Here is a 25,476-nt window from a genome sequence, read left to right as displayed (position 1 = left end):
AACTCACTGTTCTGCCTTGAGATATTATTCAAGCTATAAATCCTGGAGTTGGAGTTGTTTCAACCAGAGTCAACCAGAGTCATTTCAACCAGGAGCATCTGGGATTTCCCACATAGTGCAGGATGTACAAATCATGGGCCCAAGCTCCCTAGACGTACCTTAACTACATAGAATATGAACCCTTGCTTTTATTTTAAGTATGAATTAGAAAAAAAAGCTTTTACTTGTTTATGATTCAGATGAACAACCAAAATATCTTAAATGTATCAAGTAAAGAAATTTAGATTTGGCATTATAAAAGTATTCATTATCTATCTAAAGTTTTCAAGCTGTACTTATGGTCTTAACTCCAAGAGACTTATTTACCTAATTTCCTGTCATGTCACATTCTCATTTTTTTGAAGCAGTTCTATTGCCTGTTTGTCTGTTCATGGGACTTATCTTGGTCTCAGTGCTCTTTTTCACCACACTGTCAACAGCTCCAAATCCTTCCCTGTTCCACCACTGGTCTGTCTGCTTCTGGGACCTCTCTGCTCCTTGCTACTCCTTCTAATCTCATTGCCGTCTCTCCCAAGTCCTCCACAGGTCTGTCACTGGTCTGTCTGTTTTACTACCTGAATCCTCACCTCACCTGTTCCTCTTGTGAAAATGATTATAATGAACAAAATATTAATCAAGTGAAAGTTCATTTGATCCATAAAGGCACCAGCCCCAAGCAGAAAAACAAATTCTACATTATGGAAAACAGACCATAATCACTGCTTTTTAGTCAAAAATAAGACCATAAGACACAGGAGTGGAAGTAATGCCATTTGGCCCATTGAGTCCACTCCGCCATTTAATCACGGCTGATGGGTGTTTCAATTCCACCTACCCACGCTCTCCCCGTATCCCTTAATTCCTTACGAGATTAAGAATTTATCAATCTCTGCCTTGAAGACACCCAACGTCCTGGCCTCCACTGCGCTCCATGGCAATGAATTCCACAGGCCCACCACTCTCTGTTCTAAATGGACCCCCTCTAATTTTAAGGCTGTGCCCACGGGTCCTAGTCTCCCTGCCTACTGGAATCAACTTCCCAGTGTCCACCCTTTCTAAGCTCTGCATTATTTTGTAAGTTTCTATTAGATGTCCCCTCAACCTTCTGAACTCGAATGAATACGATCCCAGCATCCTCAGCCGATCATCATATGTTAGGCCTACCATTCCAGGGATCATCTGTGTGAATCTCTACTGGACATGCTCCAGTGCCAGTATGTCCTTCCTGAGGTGTGGGGCCCAAGATTAGATGCAGTATTCTAAATGGGGCCTAACTAGAGCTTTATAAAGTCTCAGAAGTACGTTGCTGCTTTTATATTCCAACCCTCTTGAGGTAAATGACAACATTACATTTGCTTTCTTAACGTCAGACTCAACCTGCAAGTCAACCTTTAGACAATCCTGGACTAGCACGCCCAGATCCCTTTGTACTTCGGCTTTATGAATGTTCTCACCATTTAAAAAATAGTCCCTGGGCCTGTATTCTTTTTTCCAAAGTGCAAGACCTCACACTTGCTCACGGTGAATTTCATCAGCTATTTCCTGGACCACTCTCCTAAACTTCCTAAATCTTTCTGCAACATCCCCACCTACTCAGTATTACCTGCCTGTCCACCTAACTTTGTATCATCAGTGAACTTCACCAGAATGCCCCCAGTCCCTTCATCCAGATCATTAATATATAAAGTGATCAGCTGCAGCCCCAACATTGAACCTTGTGGACCCCACTTGTCACCAGCTGCTATTCTGAAAAAGAACCTTTTATCCCAGCTCTCTGCCTGCTGACAGACAGCCAATCCCCAATCCATGCCAGTAGCTCACCTTGAACACCGTGGGACTCACCTTACTCAGCAACCTCCTGTGAGGCACCTTATCAAAGGCCTTTTGGAAGTCTAGATAGATGACATCCACTGGGTTTCCCTGGTCTAACCTACTTGTTAACTCTTCAAATAATTCTAACAAGTTTGTCAGGCACGACTTCCCCTTACTAAATCCATGCTGACTTTTCTAATCTGACCATGCACTTCCAAGAAATTAGAAATCTCATCCTTAATGATGGATTCTAGAATTTTACATACAACTGAAGTTAGGCTAATCAGCCAATAATTTTCCATCTTTTGCCTTGATCCTTTCTTGAACAAGAAGGTTACAACAGCAATTTTCCAATCATCTGAGATTTTCCCTGACTCGAATGATTTTTGAAAGATCACAGTCAGTGCCTCTGCTATTTCCTCCGCCACCTCTCTCAGAACTCTAGGGTGTAGCCCATCGGGGCCAGGAGATTTATCGATTTTTAGACCTTTAGCTTTTCTAGCACTTTCTCTTTTGTAATGGCTGCCATACTCAACTCTGCCCCCGACTTTCCTTAATTGTTGGGAAATTACTCATGTCTACCACTGTGAAGACTGACACAAAGTACTTATTAAGTTCTTCAGCTATTTCCTTATCTCCCATCACGAATCTTCCTGCACCAATTTGGAGCAGCCCAATTTCTACTTTTGCCTCTCGTTTGTTTCTTATGTATTGAAAAAAACTTTTACTATCATTTCTAATATTATTGGCTAGCTTACCTTCATATTTGATCCTCTCCTTCCTTATTTCTTTCTTTGTTATCCTTTGTTGGTTTTTGTAGTCTTCCCAATCTTCTGACCTCCTAGTGCTCTTGGCCACTTTATAAGCTCTCTCTCTTTTTCTTTGATACATTTCCTGACTTCCTTTGTCAGGTATGGCTGTCTAACCCCGCCCCGGATAATCTTTCTTTTCTTTGGAATGAACCTCTGTACTGTGTCCTCAATTACACCCAGAAACTCCTGCCATTGTTGCTCTACTCTCTTCCCTAACAGGCTCTGCTTCCAGTCGACTTTCATCAGTTCCTCTCTCATGCCCCTGTAATTATCTTTATTCAACTGTAGCACCATAACATCCGATTTTGTCTTCTCTCTTTCAACCTTCAGAATGAACTCTACCATATTATGATCGTTGCCTCCTTACTTTAAGATCTTTTATAAAAAATGTCCAGGATTTCAGTGCACTATGAAGCAATTGGACCTACCATACCTGTGTAGTCTAGCTGTAGATTGTTTTGCACAATATGATACATATCTGTTACAGAAACTCAACTGGACTCACCACGTAAACACAGTGGTTACAAGAGCAAGTCAGAGGCTCGGAGTAACAAGTAACAATTGTGACAAGTAACTCATGTCCTGATTCCCCAAAGCCTGTCCACCATCTTCAATGCACACTTCAGGTGTGTGATGGAATACTCCTCACTTGTCTGGAAGTGTTCAGCTCCAACAACACTCAAGAAGCTTGACACCATCCAGAACAAAGTAGCCCACTTGATTGGCACAACGTCCGCAAGAGTCCATTTCCTCCATCACTGATGCTCAGTAGTGGCAGTGTGTACTATCTATGACGTACTGCAGAAATTCACTCAAGAGTCTTAGACAGTACCTTTCAGACTCATGACCACTTCCATCTAAAAGGACAAGGTCAGCAGATACATGGGAACACCATCACCTTCAAGTTCCCCTCCAAGCCATTCACCATCTCGACTTGGAAATATATCAACATTCCTTCACTGTCACTAAGTCAAAATCCTGAAATTCTCTTCCTCGTGGTATTGTGGGTCGACCCACAATAGAGGGACTTCATGGGTTCAAGAAGGCAACTCACTGTCACCTTTTAAAGGAAACCTAGGAATGGGCAATAAATGCTGGCCAGCCAGCAATGCCCACATCCTACAAATGAATAAAAATAATAGTGAGGCATACCTTTCTTATCTGTATATTAGATTCAGGGATACACGAACTTCCATCTATTTATGTAACTCAAGCAGCCTCCCTGTATTCTTCATCCTTTCATACTTTTTTTCAAGTTAGCTAACTTAAGAGGGATTTCCATATTCAGACCCAATATTGAAGGATAAAGCAGCTTTCAAAGACTTCAAAACTCAGGGTGCCCAATCACAGTACTGAAACTATTTTTAGAATCATAGAGTCATAGAGCTGTGCAGAAACAGACCCTTCGGTCCAACTTGTCCATGCCGACCAGATATCCTAAATTAATCTAGTCTCATTTTCCAGCATTTGGCTCATAAACCTCTACAGTCTTCCTGTTCACATACGCATCCAGATGCCTTATAAATGTTGTAATTGTAGCAAGCTCCTCCACTTCCTCTGGCAGTTCATTCCATATGGGCACCACCCTCTGTGTGAAGAAGTTGCTCCTTAGGTCCCTTTCTCCTCTCACCTAAAACCTATGCCCACTAGTTTTGGACTTCCCTACCCAGGGTAAAGACCTTGGCTATTCATCCTATCCATGCCCCTCATGATTTTATAAACTTCTTTAAGGTAACCCCTTAGCATCTTGGAAGGAGAATCAAATGGGCTCAAATGAGTAGAAGGAAGAACTACAAAAGGGGCAAATGTGCACTTAGGTTTGTAAGTTCGGGCCCCTAACAGTCATAGGAAGATAGAGGATTAAATCTGTAATCAAATTTTGGAGATATATAAGAATATAAAACAGTAATATTAGGAGATTTTAACTACCCAATTATTAATCATGACTGTTTAATGCAAGGTAGGTTGGGAGCAAAATTCTTTAATTGTCTCAGAAGAACTTTTTTAGTCAGTCTGTTGAAAGCCCAGTGTGGACCTCTATGCCTAGATTCTTCTGTATGTTGATGTGAATAAGGGTTCTGCTATTTACTACGTACTTCCCTCTTGTATTAGATTATCCATGGAGGGGACAGTTCTGGACCGAATATTTGGAAATAAGACCTGGTAGATGGAAGGTATTTTGGAGATTGTGATTCTAACTCAATTCGATTTTGCATAATATTAGGAAAGGATTAGGATGGACCTGGGAAAAGGTTAATTCACAGTCTAAGAATAATGGGCAAACCATTCAGGACTGTGGTGAGGAAGTATTTCTTCACTCAGAGTCGTATAGCCATGGAGTTCTATACCATAGCAAGCTGTTGGGGCCAGTTCATTAGATATATTCAACAGAGAGCTGGATGTGGCCCCTGTGGCCACAGGGATCAAAGGTTATGGGAGAGGGCGGGAATGTGATACTGAAACTGCATGATCAGCCATGATTGTATTGAATGGTGATGCAGGCCCGAAGTGCAGAATGGCCTACTCCTGCACCTATTTTCGATGTTTTTATGTTTGCAAGAAGGAAATAGTGAGTGTAGAGGGAAATCTATTTTATAAAGGTCAAAAGGTGGAACAAAGACAAAGAATAGTATAGCAAAGGAACAGGCCCTTCAACCCACCAAGATTGTGCCAACACATGATGTTGTTCTAAACTAAAAACCTTTTGCCTCCATGTGATCCGTATCCTTCTATTCCCTACCTATTCACGTATCCATCCAGATGCTTTTTAAATATTGCTATTATATCTGAGTCCACGATCTCCTCTGGAAGCATATTCCAGGCACTAACCATATAGTGTGTAAAAAACCTACCTCTCACAACTCCTTTAAACTTCTACCTTAAACCTATGTCCCCAGTAATTGATATTTCTACCCTGGGAAAAAGACTTTGCTGTTCTTTTTCTGTACCTTTCATAATTTTGTAAATTTCTATCAGGTTGCCCTTCATTCTTTAATGTTTCAGTGAAAACAAAACCAAACTTGCCCAATCTCTTTGCGTAGCTAATGCCCTCCAAAGGGCAACATCGTGGTAAACCATTTCTGTAACCCCTCCGAAATCTTCACATCCTTCTCTTAATGTGGTAACAAGAACTGTACATAATAATATTCCATACATGGCCTAACTAAACTATGCTGCAACATGACTTGCCAATTTTTATACACCATGCCTCAGTCAATGAAGGCAAACATCCTATATGCGTGTTGAGTACCTTATCCACTTGTGTTGCCATTTTCAGGGAACTGTGGACCTGTATGCCTAGATTCCTCTGTATGTTGAAGTTAATAAGGGTTCTGCTATTTACTACATACTTCCCTCCTGTATTAGATCTTCCAAAATGCATTATTTCACATTTATCCTGGATTAAACTCCATCTGCTATTTCTCCACCCAAGTCTCCAGCTTATCTATATCCAGCTGCATCTTCTGGCAATCCTCCTCACTGTCTGCAGCTCCCCCAGTCTTTGTATCATCACAGTTGAAACTTTATTGCTGGAACAGCACAGCAGGTCAGGCAGCATCCAGGGAACAGGAGATTCGACGTTTCGGGCACATGAGGAAGGGCCTGTGCCCGAAACGTCGAATCTCCTGTTCCCTGGATGCTGCCTGACCTGCTGTGCTGTTCCAGCAATAAAGTTTCAACTTTGATCTCCAGCATCTGCAGACCTCACTTTCTCCTTTGTATCATCACAAACTTACTAATTAAGCCATCTACATTTTCCTCTAATCATTTACATAAATTACAATAGCATGGTCTCAGCACTGATTTCCATTGGTCACAGATTTCCAGATGGGAAAAAAACACCCTCCACCACTAATCTCTGTATTTCTGATAGAATTGTGATGGATTCTGTATCTATCTTACCAGTTCACCATGAATCCCAAGTAACATCACCTTTTGTATCAGCCTGCTATGGGAAACATTTACAAAAGGCCTTACTAAAGTCCACGTAGACAACATCCACTGCCATGCCCTCATCAATCATCATTGTCACCTCCTCAAAAAGCTCAGCGAAGTTTGTGAGACATGACCTTCCCCCACAGAAAGCCATGCTGCCTATTGTTGATAAGTCCATCAATTTCCAAATGTGATTAAATTCCATTCCGTAGAATACTCTCCAATAATTTCCTTACCACTGATGTAAGACTCATGGACAGTAATTTCCAAGATTATCTCTATTGCTCCTCCTAAACAAAGGAAAAAAACTGGATATTCTTAAGTTCTCTGGGATCTCTCCTGTGACTGAGGATAGAAAGATTTTGCAGAATGCCCCAGCAATTTCCTTACTTGCCTCCTTCAGCATTCTGGGATAGATCCTATCAGGTCCTGGCACTTGTGTACCTCAATGTTTTTCAAAACACCTAACATCTCCTCCTTTTTCCTATCGACATGTTCTAGAATATTAATGTACCCCTTCCAAGACTCATCATCTACTATGTCCTTCTCCTTTGTAAATACCAATACAAAGTACTCATGAAGAACCTCACTCACTTCCTCCAGCTCCACACATGAATTCTCGACTCTGCCTTTGAATGGACCTACCCCTTTTCATAATTACTCTCTTCCTTCTTTTATATTTATAATATGCTTTTGAATTTTCCCGAAAAATGTCTATTTTCAGGATGTCTACTGTCATAAATTTAGGAAGAAGCAAAAAACAGAAGATTGTGGCAGATACTAAAAGCACAAAATGGCAGAATTCCAAGAGTAGTATGAAAAGTGGAGGAGAGAACTTAAAAAGGAAAGTATGAAAGCTAGGAAAGTGCGGCGGGATGGGGGTAGAATAAAGTAAAACCCAAAGGGGTTTGGAGAATAAAGAGTAAGAGAAACATTAGGAAAGGGTTCGGGTCCATTCAACATGTAGGAAGACATGGGCACAATCCTCAATGAACACTTTGCATCAGCCTTCACATAAATACGTGGATATAGGAAGTCACACCTTTCATTGGTAGAAGAGTCAATAACTCGGGGGCATGGATTTAAGGAAAGATATAGAAGGCTAAGAGGAGACTTGAGGAGAGGGCAGTGGGAGTCGAGAACGCACTGCTTGTAAGATTAGATTAGATTACTTACAATGTGGAAACAGGCCCTTCGGCCCAACAAGTCTACACTGACCCTCCGAACAGCAATCCACCCAGACTCATTCCCCGACATTCACCCCATCCCCTAACACTACGGGCAATTTAGCATGGCCAATTCACCTGACCTGCACATCTTTGGACTGTGGGAGGAAACCGGAGCACCTGGAGGAAACCCACGCAGACACGGGGAGAACGTGCAAACTCCACACAGACGGTTGCCTGAGGCGGGAATTGAACCAGGGTCTCTGGCATTGTGAGGCAGCAGTGCAAACCACTGTGCCACCGTTGAATCAAAAATTCTCTGAACATTTAAGTGGTAGATACTCATTTTATGGTATAGCCTTCAGGACTATGGGCCAAGAACAGGAAAATGGAATTAGTGTAGTCCTACCTTTGATACCCTATGTGGACACAATGGGCTAAATCGCCTCCTTCTGTGCTGTAAATGCCTACTCGTCTAAGTTTATTCAGAAGAATTCCTACTACCTGTCCAACTGTAGTGAAGCTTCTTCCAAATGGCAATTTCACAGTCATATTTTTTAATCATCTAAGGAAAAAAGCTCAAGGTGCTCTAAAAGGAATAGATCCTGTGCCTTGTAAGGATGTGAACTCAAAGGTTTACACATGTTGTTGGCACATATTATTAGGCCAAGGGACTGCTTTTTCATGCTCTAGTAACACTTTCAAATTGTTATCCAGCCAACCTCTTGGATAAACAGTCCTCTCCCACTCCAAGTATATTAGTTCTGTCATCTGACTATACGATATGGAATGCTGTGTTGATTCTCTGTACTATGGTATAACTGGAACTGTATAATAAATCAACTTTCTACAGTCAGCCCTCTCAGCTCTGTGTTTGTCTAGTACTATTCTGGCAGCAAACTGCCATTCATTTACCTCTATTTCTTTTTATAGAATTGGTGCGCTTGAGTGAACATATAAGATAAAAAAGACGAGACTGTTATTGTGATGCCAATTCCGAAACAAAATCAACTTGGTTCAGAACAAGAACAAAAATCACAATTACATATGGTCCATCATAATACATATCTATTATTTCAGATGGCCAGTTTCTCTTGTGTTGTTTCGGCACAAAGGTTGTTTGACACCTTTACCCTCGACCTGATAATCTATCCAAATGCACTTCCTGTAAGAATACAACATTTTATATTGTCCCGGGTTGTGTGCTGGTGCGGTAAATCACTGCACTTTAAATGACTTTTTAATATCTGGATCTTTAAGATCTCGATAGATTGCTTGTGTGACTCGTGCAAAGTAGTTTTTTTTTAAACAAAGAGTTTGCTTGAAGCTTGCACTGTGTACACGTCCATTCCTTTAATGCTGCTTTTAATAATTGAAGTGGGAGGGGAGGGAATGAGTTTGGGAACCTGCTGTAGGGAATGAAGTAAATTGAAAGGGTGTGTCGGACAGTAACTGAGAGAAACACGGAAAAAAAGAAAAAGAAATGGCAGCTCTACACAACTTTCCCTAGAAGGTTGGTAAAATGCTTCCTCCCCAGAGTTGGAGCTTGGAGGGAGTTGACTGCTGAGTGGTAGTTGGTGTGAGGTTTTGGGCTGCATCTTCTCTGAGGAGGTGTGAGGGTCTTGTTCCCCTGCGCTGCTGCTGCTCCGGCTTGGGGCAATGCACTCGCTTGTCGGCTCAGCTCCTCTCTTATTGCCGGGGCCGCTCTACCTTCGCAGCCTCGCCTGGGTTTTAAAGCCACCGGGAGCGGCCGTGGCGGTCTGCAGCGCGGGTGGAGGAGGGGAAAGCGAGGCCGCTGTCCCACTGGCTTTAAGGCCGCGGCGGAGAGAGGAGTGCGTGTCCCGAACACTGTTCAAAGTTGTCTCACGTTTGGTGTTGGGAGCAGGGATCGGTTAGCACGAAACTTCTTGATTTAGAAGGAGTGAAGTTGATCGTAACTTTACGGGAGTACACTGTTTAAAACAAAAACGGTTAGGACCTTAATAAATACATCTTTTTCGCACAGTGAGTGAATAAAGCTAGTTTGAGTAGGAAAGAGACTTCCCTGGCTCAAGGTATGACAAAGTGCACCCTGTCTGGAACTGACGCCGTGTTACAACTAACATTCAGCCGTGCCAACAAGTTATGCCATTGTAACACCAGGCACACTGTCTGCGGCAGATAGTAACGAGGTACTTTAGGTAATGCTATACCTCTAACTCTACATGTGGCAAAAACCAGATGAAAGCTGGAGAGATTGTGAACCTGTGCTCTAAATCAGAGCACCTTTTAAATTGACTTTTGTTTTGGCTTAACAGCTCCTAGTTAAACAACGACTTTTGATTGACTTAATTCATTTACTGTCCGTTCAACTTCGATTTGACAATTGCTTCTCAACGGGCACACACTATCAAAATGCATGCTGAAATTAGTTGCAAGAGTGAGGAGTATTAAAAGATATTCTGGATTAGTGGTGCTGGAAGAGCACAGCAGTTCAAGCAGCATCCGAGGAGCAAGAAAATCGACGTTTCGGGCAAAAGCCCTTCATCAGGAATAAAGGCAGAGCCTGAAGTGTAGAGAGATAAGCTACAGGAGGGTGGGGGTGAGGAGAAAGTAGCATAGAGTACAATAGGTGAGTGGGGGAGGGGATGAAGGTGATAGGTCAGGGAGGAGGGTGGAGTGGATAGGTGGAAAAGAAGATAGGCAGGTAGGACAAGTCATGGAGGTAAAAACAATGACTGCAGATGCTGGAAACCAGATTCTGGATTAGTGGTGCTGGAAGAGTACACCAGTTCAGGCAGCATCCGAGGAGCAGAAAAATCAATGTTTCGGGCAAAAGCCCTTCATCAGGAATAAAGGCAGAGAGCCTGAAGCGTGGAGAGATAAGCTAGAGAAGGGTGGGGGGACAGTGCTGAGCTGCAAGTTTGGAACTGGGGTGAGGTAGGGGAAATGAGGAAACTGTTGAAGTCCACATTGATGCCCTGGGGTTGAAGTGTTCTGAGGCGTCTGGTGGTGAGGGAGCGGCAGTGAAGGAGGCCCAGGACCTCCATGTCCTCGGCAGAGGGGGAGGGGGAGTTGAAATGTTGGGCCACAGGGTGGTGTGGTTGATTGGTGCAGGTGTCCCGGAGATGTTCCCTAAAGCGCTCTGCTAGGAGGCATCCAGTCTCCCCAATGTATTGGAGACTGCATTGGGAGCAACGGATACAATAAATGATATTAGTGGATGTGCATGTAAAACTTTGGATGTGGAAGGCTCCTTTAGGGCCTTGCATGGAGGTGAGGGAGGAGGTGTGGGCGCAGGTTTTGCAATTCCTGCGGTGGCAGGGGAAGGTGCCAGGATGGGAGGGTGGGTTGTAGGGGTGTTGTGGACCTGACCAGTTAGTCACGGAGGGAACGGTCTTTGCGGAAGGCTGAAAGGGGTGGAAGGGAAATATATTCCTGGTGGTGGAGTCTTTTTGGAAGTGGCGGAAATGTCGGCAGATGATTTGGTTTATGCGAAGGTTAGTAGAGTGGAAGGTGAGCACCAGAGGCGTTCTGTCCTGGTTACAGTTGGAGGGGTGGGGTCTGAGGGCGGAGGTGTGGGATGTGGACGAGATGCGTTGGAGGGCAGGTGGGAAGGGAAATTGCGGTCTCTAAAGAAGGAGGCCATCTGGTGTGTTCTGTGGTGGAACTGGTCCTCCTGGGAGCAGATGAGGCGGAGGAATTGGGAATACAGGATGGCATTTTTGCTAGAGGTAGGTCAGATAAGTCCCTGCTTGGTGACTCAACTTTTTAATGTCTTACATTACCTGGAAGAATTGTTATTGTTTGGAGAAGTCATGTGGGGGGAAGCGAATGTGAAAATCTAGGCATTTAAATTTAAATTAAGAGGTTAATATTGGAACTAAGAGTTTGCTAGTTGTTACTGGGTAGTTCATGACCCACTGTGTTGTACCACAGTAATTGTGCTGAAACAGTACATCACATGATAACTTGAGCTACACTTTTAAAATGCTCTTCTGGTAGAGAAATACAGGCTTTAAACATTTATAATATTAACTAAGTATTTTACAAAATGTGGTTGAGGTGCAAATAAATAATTATTTTTCCAACTACTTACATTGTTCCTATGCCTACCATATTGGATTTGCATATTTTTTAATATTCCAGTTCACTGTTTTCCCTTTTTCCACTGAAAAATCCAAAACACCTCCACTTCACTTTGTTCTTTATGTGATTTATAATAAAATTCACTTAGATTTTACAATTAAGATGTAATTATTGTGGAATCTTTCACAGATGTGACCTTTCCTATTGTTGAATTTACAGCATCTGAACGTCGTTTTGTTGTTTTCAGGACCTGATTAATTCTTTAAACTCTATCAACAGTGCCCATGGTTATCTTCACAATTACTTCAAAAGTGGATATTGACTTGAAAAGTAGTGAAACAGTGCTCCTGAGTCAAGTTGACCTATTTTCTCTAATGGCTTTGGACCCTGAGGTTTACAGAACATAATCTGTAATTGGAATCCTGAACACTTATCAGCAAAAAGATGTACAAATTATTGTTTGATTTGGTCTTCTAACAGTTCTGACCCATGCCTTCACCCAAACATTCATCTGCCAGTCCATACATTATTATTCTTGATAGGGTCTCATTCCTTGATTTGTGCTAGATGACTTTGGGCACTTTTATGAAGGCAAGTTGTGTGTGCTTACCTAAGGAAGAATATACTAGCTTTCATGGGGGTGCAACAGAATTCACCAGGTTTCTTTCTTGGATAAAAAATTGTCTTATGAGAAAGGATTAAGTGGAATGTATTCTCTGGAAAATTTAGAATGAGGGGTGATGTTACCGAAATACAACATTCTTAAGGGGTATCATGGGTAGCTGCTGGCAATGTATTTCTCCTGAGTGGGGAGTAAAGAATATGGGATCACAGTCTTAGAAAAAAGGGCATATCATTTAGGACTAAGATGAACATTTTTTTTATCTTTCATAGGGCTGTGAATGCTAAATTGCTGAATATGTTCAAGACAAAATTTGATACGTCTTTGAGTACAAAGATGATACAATACTGATGAAAACCATTAATGTTTAAATTAAAAAAAATTCTGAATCCCCAGCAATGAGTTGATATAAGTGCACAGTCGGACGACTTCATTATTTTTAAACAAAGACAAACTCTGTTGCATTGTTTCGATTCCAGATACTCTAAATTGTTAAGCATCTGGATGAAGATGGATAAACTGGCTTCCCTCTTTGTTCATTCAGCCTCTTGGTTGGTTGCAGCAAGGTTAATTTAAAAGCAGATCCCCTCCTTTCTCCTAGACCAAGGGAATTTAGGTTTTAAAGGAGTCGATTTAACTAAGCTTTCTTGCATTAACACACATTTGTTAGTTACTAAACCTGAAAAAAACCCAACACATATGTATAGGTCTAATTGAGTTAAAAAAAATTTGCAAAGAAATATCGCATCATCTCTGCATCATTCATGAAGAGTAGCTTGTGAAAAACAGTGGTTGTTACAGTGAATGTTGCTGGTGGTGTTTATTTTTTTAGCTGTCCCAAAGTTTCACAGATGCTAGTCCATACACTCAATTGCCGAAGGGGAAACACAAACATATCTGCAGAAGATCTTCTGCTGCGGAGAGGTGATTTTATCTGTTGACCTTTGTTTACCTCATGTAGGGCCTTTCCACAAGGCTTCTCGAGGTAGGGGTCACAGACAAAATTGGATTTAAATTTTGGGGGTCATATCATCCAAGGCATTAATGGCTGCCTTGCAGTTCAGACTAAGTTACAATAGCCATACTCTCACTCTTTTTCTCTCTCAACTCTGAGTGAGGGGTCATGACAATTTTCAAGCATTGAAATATGGTTCCCATGGGAGAAAAGCTTGTGGTGCCTTGCTGTCATGGTTTCAAAACATATTTGCTTGTCATCATGGTGATTGTATGTTTGCATCTCTCTGGCTTTATCTTCTGGATTTGTCTTTGGATGTTCATCTTGAACTGTTGAAACCCTGTGTTTTTTGCATGCAATATTGGGTTCTTCTGTTAGGCCATGAAGGCTTGTTCTTTTTTGCTCTTTAAGTCCACCTATTTCAGAATAATTTCTGCTGCACCTGCAGTGCTCCTTGTGTTTGGACATAATGGTCTGTCCATAGGATTCTGGATATTTTTAATCAACCTCTTCATACGTGTTATCACACACCTCTGGAGCAGGTGGGACATGAATCGTGGCCGGCTGGCCCAGAGGCTGGGACACTACCACTGTACATCAACAACCCTCGTCCACAGGATTCTAGTGCAACTGACTTCATTTGATCCCTCTGTTCTGGAATGAAGCTACATGTGTGAAGATTTTCCTGATTGGTCTTGAGCTGTATTTTGAATTTCTCTCTTCAGATGCACTGGTTTTGAGGTGAGACTTTGATCTTCTTTATCTCGAACCTGCAATACCTTAGTATAATGTACCTCACTGATCAAGCTAGTTGATGATTTGTCTAGTAGGCATCAGTCCCCATGTGTATCGCATGATACTGACATCATGTGGATCTTTGTTCTGAACTATGACATGATGTAGGAGGTACTAATTCTCTAATCTTCTATGCCACCATTTGATTTTATATTTACCCTTCTGTTGTAAGGGGGTATTGATTATAATGGCACCATACTGAGGATAATTTCTCAGTAGGAAGATGCTTTGTGCATTGGGTTTTTGCACTTATCTTTTGTTCCAGGTGTAAAAGACATGGCCAACTTGGTGTTAAAGTCCCCCAGAAGGATAATCTTTCCTTTGTTTTGTATGGCAGTCAGGAATTCAAGATCAGTGTAGAGCATTTCCTTAAAATCTTCAATGGTGTCGAGAGTCTTGGCAGAGGTGCTGATGTTAGTAGCATATTGGTTATGGCTGTGTTGTAGGTGGTTTCATTAATCCTTTATGCAATTGCAGAGTTTAGGAAATGCATTCAAGACTCTATTTGAGACAGCAAAGCCAACTCTGTGGGAATCAGAGTCACTACAGCCATTGATTTAAATTTGAAGATTTATCGCCAGATGTGTTTCTTTAGCTGGCCCATGCCAGCAAGGTGAGCATACCTGAGGATGACTATACCCATTTTTCGGTCTTGGTAACTCACTCATACGATTGCAGTTCTTCTTTCTGGACCATTAAATAATGGTAATACTTAATTAGCATTAAGTATTCTAACATTCCAAGTTAAACAAAATTACAATTTACTTTCATTGACTACAAAGCTGCTGATCCAGTTGGGTATGATTTCCCCAACCAGGTGAACATGGGACAGTTTACTTTCAGGGTACCTTTTTGAGCCCTATCCTCATTTTGGCAACAGCTTAGAAGCTTATCATGAAGAGCACTGTCCAGTTGCAGATGCTGCTGCTGGAAGACATAAAGGTATACCATGCGTTGCATGTACCTGATGTCTGTGTGTGTACAGATTCTTGACTAGACAATTGTCTCAAAGGACAATTCTTCATCATTACAGAATGCGGCAAATTGACCCAGAGAGAAACCCACTGCGACTTTATTTAATGTGGGGATCTTGGGATGCTGGCCATGCAATCTTGATGGAATTCAATGACATGCCAAACCATGATGTATGTGACCCCTTTCTGCTATTGCTTTCCTCGGTTTTCAAAGTCAGTGAGACACAGGGTGTTTCTTTGACTGTTCTGCTGCTGAGGACATATTTCATTCATAACACTCCTCCTGATCAATCTTGCAAACTTGAGTGGCCCTACTCTGATGAAAGAGCTCCTGATAGCATCCCTCAAAAATTGTTGGGGTGTACAAGACTCTTGGTTGGAGTCATGGGTCAACGGCACAAGTCTACGAGAAAATGATGATGATAAAGTCACATGTCCAGAGTCTGGAGAGAGATCTCGTGGAAGAGACTCTCTAAGTTCATGTGGAACTTCAAGTGTGTAAATAGGAAGTCTCTCAACTTGTTGAGCATTGAATCCAGTAGATTCATTTAAAGGCAGTCAGGCTCCTAACATTCCAGCAAGAAGGCAAACCATTTTCCAGCACATTAAGGGGTGACGTGGTGGCTCAGTGGTTAGCACTGCCTACTCAGTGCTAGGGAACTGGGTTCAATTCCAGCCTTGGGTGACTGACTGACTGTGTGGAGTTTGCAAATATTCCCTGTGTTTGCGAGCGTTTCCTCCAGGTGCTCTGGTTTCCTCCCACAATCCAAAGATGTGAAGGTTAGGTGGATTGGCTGTGGGAAATTCAGGATTACAGGGATAGGGTAACTAAGGTGAGTCTGGGTGGAATGCTGTTCGAAGGGTTGGTGTGGACTTAATGGGCCAAAAGGCCTGCTTTCACACTGTAGGGATTCTAAGATTCTATAAGGTGTAAACGTGAATTTACTTTGTTCAGCACATTGCTCCTGACCTCATGAAATACTTTTCCTGTGAATTACCATCAGTTGTACTTTGAGAGATTTGCATATCTGTTAGTACGATGAAAAATGTTGCATTCTCGTATATCTGTAGATGTCATTCTTTCATCTTGTGACATTGAAATTTTTTGTCACACTTTCGCAAAAGACAGCAGTGAATGCAGGCTGTGCAGATACATTATTTTGGAGAAAGGGGCTAAATGTTCCTATTGCGGAGTGATGATCAGCAGTGACAATCTATTCTGAATGATCCAGCAAGAGAAGAAGTGGATTACTTGAAATGTTTAGAATATAGCTGCTAAATGCTTTTCTTGCCAAATAAACATTTCATCTAATGCCCATGTAACAATATGGCTTTAAAAGGTAATATTTCATATATCATGATAAATAGAGCTCTAAAATTGACTGCTTTTCTGTACTCTTGTCCATGGTTTTACTTTCTCAATAAAATCTTAGATTTGGACTTGGTTATTCTTGCTTCAGAATGCTCTGCTACAGTGCAGAGCAGTTCCTGTATTCATTTACATGATTTCTTAGCATTACTCAATGGGATTTTGTCAGCCCAACTGTTTAAGTGCTTCTCTGTATCTCCAAATAGTGTCTGGTTGATTGCTTTTTCAATGCTGTCTGCTGCTGTTGACTGACTATTCCACCTTGAGTCCCTTAATTTATTTAGTACCATATGTCTTACAGTCTGGTGGCAAACTCTCTGGGCAAGGGATAAATCTTCTAAGAAATAAAAAAATCTGACTTGTATATGCAGTTGTTGCGGCTCATTGAAACAACAATTATTTACAGAACTACGATAACTGTGCAAAGTTGATTTTGCTTATTAAACTTCAAAAAAGACTGTTAACCTAAGTGAAAACTGTTTTCTAAGGCAATTCCTTATAATTTTATGATTGGCTGGAGGAGAATGGATTATTTGATTGTAACCAGTGACTCACACTTCAATTTCCAAAAGATATCAAATTACGGTAATTTTGCTGATTGAATATAAATTTTACCGAGACAGCTAATTTACCATTGTATGTAGAAAGAGAAAATTCAAATTTGTATATTTATGCAGTTGCACTTTTCAGGTTTACATAACTACAGCATACAGGCATTGCTATATCCTTGGTGCTCCCTTTGACATATTATAAAACAGAGACTCCCCTATTTTCATACTTCAGACTTCCCTCCCCATATTTCAAATTTCCAGCTTGCCTCCAAGGGCTAGTGTCTACAGCATTACTGATGGCCGTATCACCATAACTAATGTCATAAGAATTTGGATTATTTGTGCTGCAACTTTGCATTATTTTATCTCCAACAATTTTACGGTTTGATTTTTTTGTAGAATGCTAATAATTGGTAGACTTTTTGTGAATGTCACATACTTGTGCCGATTATATCAGTTCTTGACATTTGTGATAGAGTTTATCAAGAAAGATAAAAAAGACAAAGTTAAAAATCACACAACACCAGGGTATAGTCCAACAGGTTTAATTGGAAGCACACTAGCTTTCGGAGCGCCACTCCTTCATCAGGTGATTATCAGGAGCGTCGCTACGAAATCTAGTGTGCTTCCAATTAAACCTGCTGGACTATAATCTGGTGCTGTGTGATTTTTAACTTTGTACACCCTAGTCCAACACCGGCATCTCCAAATCATGATAAAAAAAAACGTTTTACCTTTTTTAAAAAAAAAGGTCATTTGCATTGGGTGTTGAATTTTGACCAGAATGAATGCCTAATTTTGGAAAACCTGAAGTATTCTCTCTGGAAATTTAGACAGAACATTGAAGAAACTTGGCTTTTGCACATCCTTTTTCTGAATGTGTGTTTTGGAGGATAATGTAATATCTTGTACCAGATGATTGAGATTGGATATTATGAATTCAAGTTAAAAGGAGGAAAATGCTGATGGGTATACTGGAAGCCACGTATGTTAATATATACTGGGTCATATTCTTTGGAGACAAATGTACACAAACTATACTTGTTTCAACTCCAAAACATGACTGACAGCCGTTGTGTAGTTCATTTCTCAAGGCAATGCCTTGACCAATCAAAGGAGAAAGTGAGGTCTGCAGATGCTGGAGATCAGAGCTGAAAATGTGTTGCTGGAAAAGCGCAGCAGGTCAGGCAGCATCCAAGGAACAGGAGAATCGACGTTTCGGGCATAAGCCCTGAAGAAGGGCTTATGCCCAAAACGTCGATTCTCCTGTTCCTTGGATGCTGCCTGACCTGCTGCGCTTTTCCAGCAACACATTTTCAGCCTTGACCAATCAAAGACAACCTGCCTTGTTAAAAATGGAAATAAAACTTGACAATACTAGCCTCCACCCACTTCCTCTGGCAGCTCATTCCATACATGTACCACCCTCTGCGTGAAAAAGTTGCCCCTTGGGTCCCTTTTATATCTTTCCCCTCTCATCCTAAACCTATGCCCTCTTGTTCTGGACTCCCCCAGCCCAGGGAAAAGACATTATCTATTTATCCTATCCATCCCCCTCATAATTTTATAAATCTCTATAATGTCACCACTCATCCTCCGACGCTCCATGGAAAACAGCCCCAGCCCGTTCAGCCTCTCCCTATAGCTCAAATCCTCCAACCCTGGCAACATCCTTTTTTGTAAATCTTTTCTGAACCCTTTCAAGTTTCACAACATCTTTCCGATAGGAAGGAGACCAGAATTGCACGCAATATTCCAACAGTGGCCTAGCCAGTATCCTGTACAGCCACAACATGATCTCCCAACCCCTGTACTCAATATTCTGACCAATAAAGGAAAGCATACCAAACGCCTTCATTATCCTATCTGCCTGTGACTCTACTTTCAAGGAGCTATGAACCTGCACTCCAAGGTCTCTTTGTTCAGCAACACTCCCCAGAACCTTAGCATTAAGTGTTTAAGTCCTGCTAAGATTTGCTTTGTCAAAATTCAGCACCTCACATTTATCTAAATTAAACTCCATCTGCCACTCCGCAGCCCATTGGCCCATCTGATCAAGATCCCGTTGTAATCTGAGGTAACCCTCTTCGTTGTCCACTACACCTCCAATTTTGGTGTCATCTGCAAACTTTATGTACACCTCTTATGCTGACATCCAAATCATTTATATAAATGATGAAAAGTCGTGGACCCAGCATCGATCCTTGTGAATCTTTGCTATTTCTTGACTAATCTAAACTTTCACCATCTGGTCCTTTCCCTGGAAGGTAAATATTTAAATTTTCAATATTGCCTGAAATTCCTATGTGTTTTGTATGCATTTAACATATGCATTTAAAAGAAATATTTGCATCATTTTGAATTGGGTTTTTAATCTTATAATTACAAGTTGTTGTTCTGGCATTTCCTCTGTTCAGATAGATTTACATAATACAAAACCAAGCATGAACAGATGAACTCCACTAACTCAGGATGCATAAAATGTGAATACTGGTCACTTCATCTTTTTTCACTTATGGAGGAATTTCTTGAACTTGTTTGTATTTGTAGGAACTTAGGAAAGTGGGGAATAGGCTCTTCAGCCTATTTCCATATTAAATATGCAGAAGGCTGGCTGATCTGTGATATAAAACCACTTGTTTGTCTTTGTCCCATATCCTTCAATATCTTTGGTTAACAAATCTGTCAATTCCAGATTTAATATGATCAATCGATCGAGCAACAACCGTATACAATTCCAAAAGTCTATCACATTTAGTGTGTAGAACTACAGGTACTATACATAGTCCTGAAAGGTCTGGCTCTAATTTCTAGACTACGCTATCTGGTCTTAGAGTCTACAGCCACAGAAATAGTATTTTTTAAAATAAATTATTTATAATATCTTGAAAACTTCAATCAAATTACCTCTTAATCTTTTCAGCTCAAGGGGATACCCTGATTTTTGCAATGTCTTCTCATAATTTTACATTTGAAGTCCAGGTAGTATTCTAGTAACTTTGCCTTATGTCTTAGATCTTATATTTGTTCAACATTGCGTGGTGGAATTCTTGCAACCTCTGAACATCTTGGGCAGTGATAGCATCAGTGGGGAAAATATGGAGAAATCCAAAACATTAGATTCTCAGTGTCGAGAAAATGTCTGATTTACCACCCCAGGTTTGAGCAACAAAATGAAAATCTTGAGTTAGCAGCATGAGGCTTATTTGCATGCATTATTACCTTATTATTCCTTATTCTGAACACATTTATATGCAGCTTGCTATTGTCCTATATACAAGGCAGGGAGAATTTACAGTGTGAAAGTCAGAGCAGGGATGTTGCGAGTCCAGCTTACTGCTTGTTTGTCTGAATTATGATCAACAGTCCCAAACACTACAGAATCTGCCTGCATACCCTGCCCATGGAGGTTGGCATAAAATATGTACCAGCCTCACCACATCAACCTGACACATTTCCAGCTTACTTAAAATATGCTGCACTGTGGGATACACTGACAATTTGCATTATAATGATGCTACCAGGCTTCTGAACAGACAGGGCTAGGTACTCCTCTCCTGCATAGGAGCAGGGTTTACTTCAGAGTGCTTTGCATGTTTTCTTACTGTTTACTCACTTTGTGCCACTTGAATACTGTCAACATCACTGCCTTTTCTTGCCTTATTTGCACTTTGCTTGTTCATTCAGAATGTACAGGCTCACAGTAGATCTGACTCTCCTTTTAATGCAGACAAAAAGCCAGGCAGCTCGTCATGGTTGTGAGCAGTGATCAATCAAGTACATGGCTATGTTGCTGATGAATATGTTATATCATTGTCATAACCACAGCCTGTGCCAAGATCATAGGTGGCAGACACACTGCAAGAGTTTCAGCCAAATGGCAGTGTCTCTCATCCCAACATGTTAGTCCTTAATCAAGTCCTGGTGACTGTTGTCAGTCAGTCACGGCACTGTCCCATCTTGATCCAGGAGCTTGGAGAGGGACAGTTGGCTCTTGAGGTGGACAACATTAGAGTTTCTGTATCATTACAGTCCAGGAAGTGTAGAAAGTGAGGACTGCAGATGCTGGAGATCAGAGCTGAAAATGTGTTGCTGGAAAAGCGCAGCAGGTCAGGCAGCATCCAAGGAACAGGAGAATCGACGTTTCGGGCATAAGCCCTTCTTCAGGAATTCCTGAAGAAGGGCTTATGCCCGAAATGTCGATTCTCCTGTTCCTTGGATGCTGCCTGACCTGCTGCGCTTTTCCAGCAACACATTTTCAGTCCAGGAAGTGTGCTGTAGTCAGTCCTGATTCAGCACGACATGAGGATTAAAGGTAAGTCAGTTGGGGAGCTGTACAGAGATTGATTAGTGGCCTGGTCAGTCATTATTCAGTGCTGACCAAGTCAGGGGAAGGTGTGACCCAAGCTTAGTCCCATCGGTCCTTTCACTGAAAATAAAGGCAGATAATCAGGCTGCACCACTGTACTAAGGAGGAGTTCAATAGTCAGGAATGGAGACAAAAATTCTGAAGGAGGCAACCTAACATCTAGTGGTGCATTAGAGGACATGGACTACTGTGGGAAGGTTTGTTGACATACATAGCACCTGGCTTCGATGGGAGGATAGTTCATCATGATAATTGGTATTTCAAAAGTCTAGGTCCAGGGCTTCTAAGGTTCAGAGATGAAGACTTAAGTGAAAGAGTTGGATGGAACAGCGAGCAAGAAGGTTTGGGAGTCGTCGAGATTACTTAGCAGTATCAGCTGCATGCAGCAAAGAGGATACAAAGTTTCATAGGCTACACAAGGGCATGGAGCTGATTGTATCTTATTGTGAAATATAATTATTTGCCAACATATTCTTGTAAGAAATGCTGCCTACCTTGAGTTGATTTGGTGGGGATGCCAGCTATGCCTTCTACTTGGGTTACAATGCTAATCCCACCATGGGGAAATGAGATGAAGCAGTGTGATCTAGCACAAGTTACATCAGTAACAACTTTCAAACATTTATGGGTTGCCAGTAGATTCTTGGAAACAGCTAGTTGCAGAAAAACTTAGTGCAGCTATCACCTTGTTGACAGCTGCATATCGTTAATATTAATTTCATCAACAGAATAGTGTTCCATCTGGCGAGTACACAAGTTATTTGGAATAATCAGTATCACATGTTAGGAATCTGCACAAGGTACCCTTGGAAGCTACTATTCCTGCCTATATTACTAAGAGCTCTCATCCTGCTTAATTTCAAAGGCTAAATGCTTTACAAGGATGGTTATCGGGAGACAAAGGCTGCTTTCTGCAACTGTGACTGATTACTCCATTATAGACCGGCAGGAGGCTGGAAGAACACAGCAGGCTAGGCAGCATCAGGAAGTGGAGAAGTTGATGTTTTGGGTGTAACCCATCTTCAGGACCATTAAACAGTTTCTAGCTGAAACAGAGTGTAGTTGCAATGCCCCCCATAGTACCATTATGGAGCAGATATAGGCCTTCTGAAGATAAATTTCTGATGCTTTGATCAGTCTCTGAGTTGGGTTGGGGATGTTTATGGGTTATGCCGCAAACTTTGAATTTCCTTCGAGCTGGGAGAGTGGCAGCAGTTTTTCCAAGGAAGAAGATCAGGACAATGAACAATGGGAAACATCACCTTTGGCACGATAGAGCGGTGCACAGTTGAACACATCAAGCCAGGCAGTATTTAATTGTTGCCCGTTCGGGTGAAGTGATCACTCATTGACTGTAAAATTTGATGTTGCTTGAAAGGCAAGCAATTGCTGTTTGTTCCCAGAAGCAAGCAGAGCTTGGGTTTTTTTTTTGTTGTCTTTTTCTTAACTTTTACTGAACAACAGAAAAAGCCAAATGTTTGATGCTCCCACATTGAACAAAGAAATGTTCAGTCACATGGACATTGGGCAAAGAGTGGCACTCCCTTAGCCAGAGTTCTAACATTGTATGTTGCAAAGGACTATAACTGAATTCTTGTAGCTGCAGTTACAATGTCAGTTGATAAAACATCACAATACATTTAGCATGTGCTCTTCTATTTCCAAGACAAAGTCACCGTGCCCCTTATGCACCCTCAGATGCTGTTCCCTTTTCGTTTCCTCCCACTATGTATACTCTGGGCTATTTGTGATTGGATACAAATGACCTGGTAAACAGTTGAGTTTTAAACATGATGCCATTGGTGAAAATGCTGAAAGGCCTGGCAGTGGTGAGTATCTGCTTCTGGTGAGAACAAAATAGTGTTAGAGATGTAGTACGTACATAATGAGGTCTGCAGTGGAGAATTGCATAAGCTAAGTTTCTAGAGCTCAGTGAGAGAACACTTTTCCCCAAAATTAACTTAGAGGAGGGTTGGAGGCTGGAACAACTTCCACCTCAGCACTGTCCCCATGACTTGTCCTACCTACCTATCTTCTTTTTCACCCATCCACTCCACCCTCCTCCCTGACCTATCACCTTCATCCCCTCCCCCACTCACCTATTGTACTCTATGCTACTTTCTCCCCACCCCCACCCTCCTCTCATTTATCTTTCCATCCTTCAGGCACTCTACTTGTATTCCTGATGAAGGGCTTTTGCCCGAAACGTCGATTTTACTGCTCCTCGGATGCTGCCTGAACTGCTGTGCTCTTCCAGCACCACTAATCCAGAATCTGGTTTCTAGCATCTGCAGCCATTGTTTTTACCAAAATTAACTTAGCTGATTTTTGGTAAAATTTAGCTCTTGATATCCAGACTGATCTCTAACTCCAGGTGTGACCTAATCAAGGCTTTATGTAGCAGCATTATGAATTTAACCTGTTTTAATTTTATTTCTATAGATAGAAGTATCAGTTTTCTGTTAGTCTCTAATTATTTTTTGTACCTGTTCATGACTTTTTAGCTATCGCTGTGTCTGAACCCCCAAATCTTTTTGAACTCCACTCTTTCTAGCTTTTCATGTTTTGGAAAGTAGTCTCTCCTTTTTGAATGCATAACCTCACGCATGCTTACAGTGAGCTCTATTTTCCTCAGTTTGTGTATTTGCTGAATCTAGTCAAATCAATACTTAGGGCAGAGTCTTCCCAGGTCCTGAACGATGTAGATTATGATGAGAAGTTTGGCAAAATCAAGTGAGGAGGGAGGGGTTTTCTTCCCATCAAAGACAAAAAATTGCATTGTCCAACTGAAATCCAGCTGCTGAGATGAAATGTTTGCTTATGAGTAGTGAGAAACTTATTAATGGGTATTATCACTTATTATCACATTCTTTGTTACTTAATATCAGTTCATAAATATATACTCTCCCATTCTACTACATGCTAGCTCGAAACTAGTCATTGTGAATTCCCAACATGAAAGTCAGAGTGGAATACCTGGTGACTCCAGTTTGCTGTTTGCTTCTCTGGACCTCTATCTTGGACACCAGATAACAAGATCTCAGGGCACACTGCATAGGCAGCGATCTCACACACACACACACACACACCATGCAATCACTGCTGGCATTCGACATATGCCGACCTCTCCACACTCCCATGACACATCTCCAGTCCATTTACAGTACACTTTGGCATCGTACTTGGAAGTGCACTGGCACGTCTTAGTATTACAATTGTACTTTATATGCGGGGAACAGGCAGCCAGTTCGTGGAGTTCACTGGGTTCCATCTTGGGCTGTTTGCTTGCTTTCCTGTCACTCACTCCCTTAGTGCTTACCTGGATGCTCACAGCATCCCTGACTTGGTTTGCCTTTTCTCGTTTGTCCTCTATGCCAGAGATACTAGGCTCACGGTATTGCTCTACTGATTTGCACAGATACAAAGCCAAGCAGCTTATCCTGGTTGTCAGCAGTCATCAGTGAAGAGGTGGGGGAGGGGTTGAGAAAGTGGAATTTCCCTGTGTGGTGTCACGTTTGCTGGGAAATGGCCATGTCAAATGAATTTATTTGAAGAAAGTTTGGTCAAAATATTGGGCATGAGTTTGGTTTAGATTTGTTACAAGTTAAAAAAGCTAGAAACACCTGTATAACCTAGAATTGTCTATTGTGGAATCGGCAATTTGCATCTTGCTGTCATACTGTAATTACATGATGACCATATGTAATGGTTTCTTCATACATTTCAAAACAAGTTAAAGTGCATCTTTTATTACACAGCATTAAAATGTTCATATCTGTATAATTGATTTTTAGTAGATCTGGATTATTTTGTTACAAAGTTGAAGAAAATGTTTGCAGAACATTTTTTTAAAGTATTATTTGTGATCTGTCGTTTGTTGCAGAAAGAAAGATGTCTTTGAACTGTGATGTCCCTGTTCTCTGAATTATGTTCTGATTGGTAATGTCAACATAAGGTGATTCTGAGTCACATTTTTGCTTTGTAGTGCTTCTATGAAGTATCTTGTCA

The 25,476-nt window shown here is 41.4% G+C and overlaps 1 protein-coding gene across 9 annotated transcripts in view; it reads left to right on the top strand.

Moving 5' to 3' along the window:
- Window positions 1-9,188: 9,188 nt before the first annotated feature.
- Window positions 9,189-25,476, top strand: part of naaladl2 (N-acetylated alpha-linked acidic dipeptidase like 2) — a 1,006,049-nt gene continuing 989,761 nt past the window's right edge. For 6 of the 9 annotated variants that reach the window (XM_087993578.1, XM_043702223.2, XM_087993582.1 and 3 more), the window contains exon 1: window positions 9,189-9,278. The gene's annotated coding sequence lies outside the window, so the exon portion shown is untranslated. The remainder of the gene's footprint in view (window positions 9,279-25,476) is intronic. The other 3 variants (XM_087993577.1, XM_087993579.1, XM_087993580.1) reach the window with 3 other exon arrangements.

This window comes from Chiloscyllium plagiosum, unplaced genomic scaffold (assembly GCF_037043375.1).
Source record: "Chiloscyllium plagiosum isolate Xiang-an unplaced genomic scaffold, Cpla_swu_hap1 HiC_scaffold_13, whole genome shotgun sequence".
NCBI lineage: Eukaryota > Metazoa > Chordata > Chondrichthyes > Orectolobiformes > Hemiscylliidae > Chiloscyllium > Chiloscyllium plagiosum.
The sequence above is the reverse complement of the archived record's forward strand: the minus strand, read 5'-3'. Positions and strand labels throughout refer to the sequence as shown.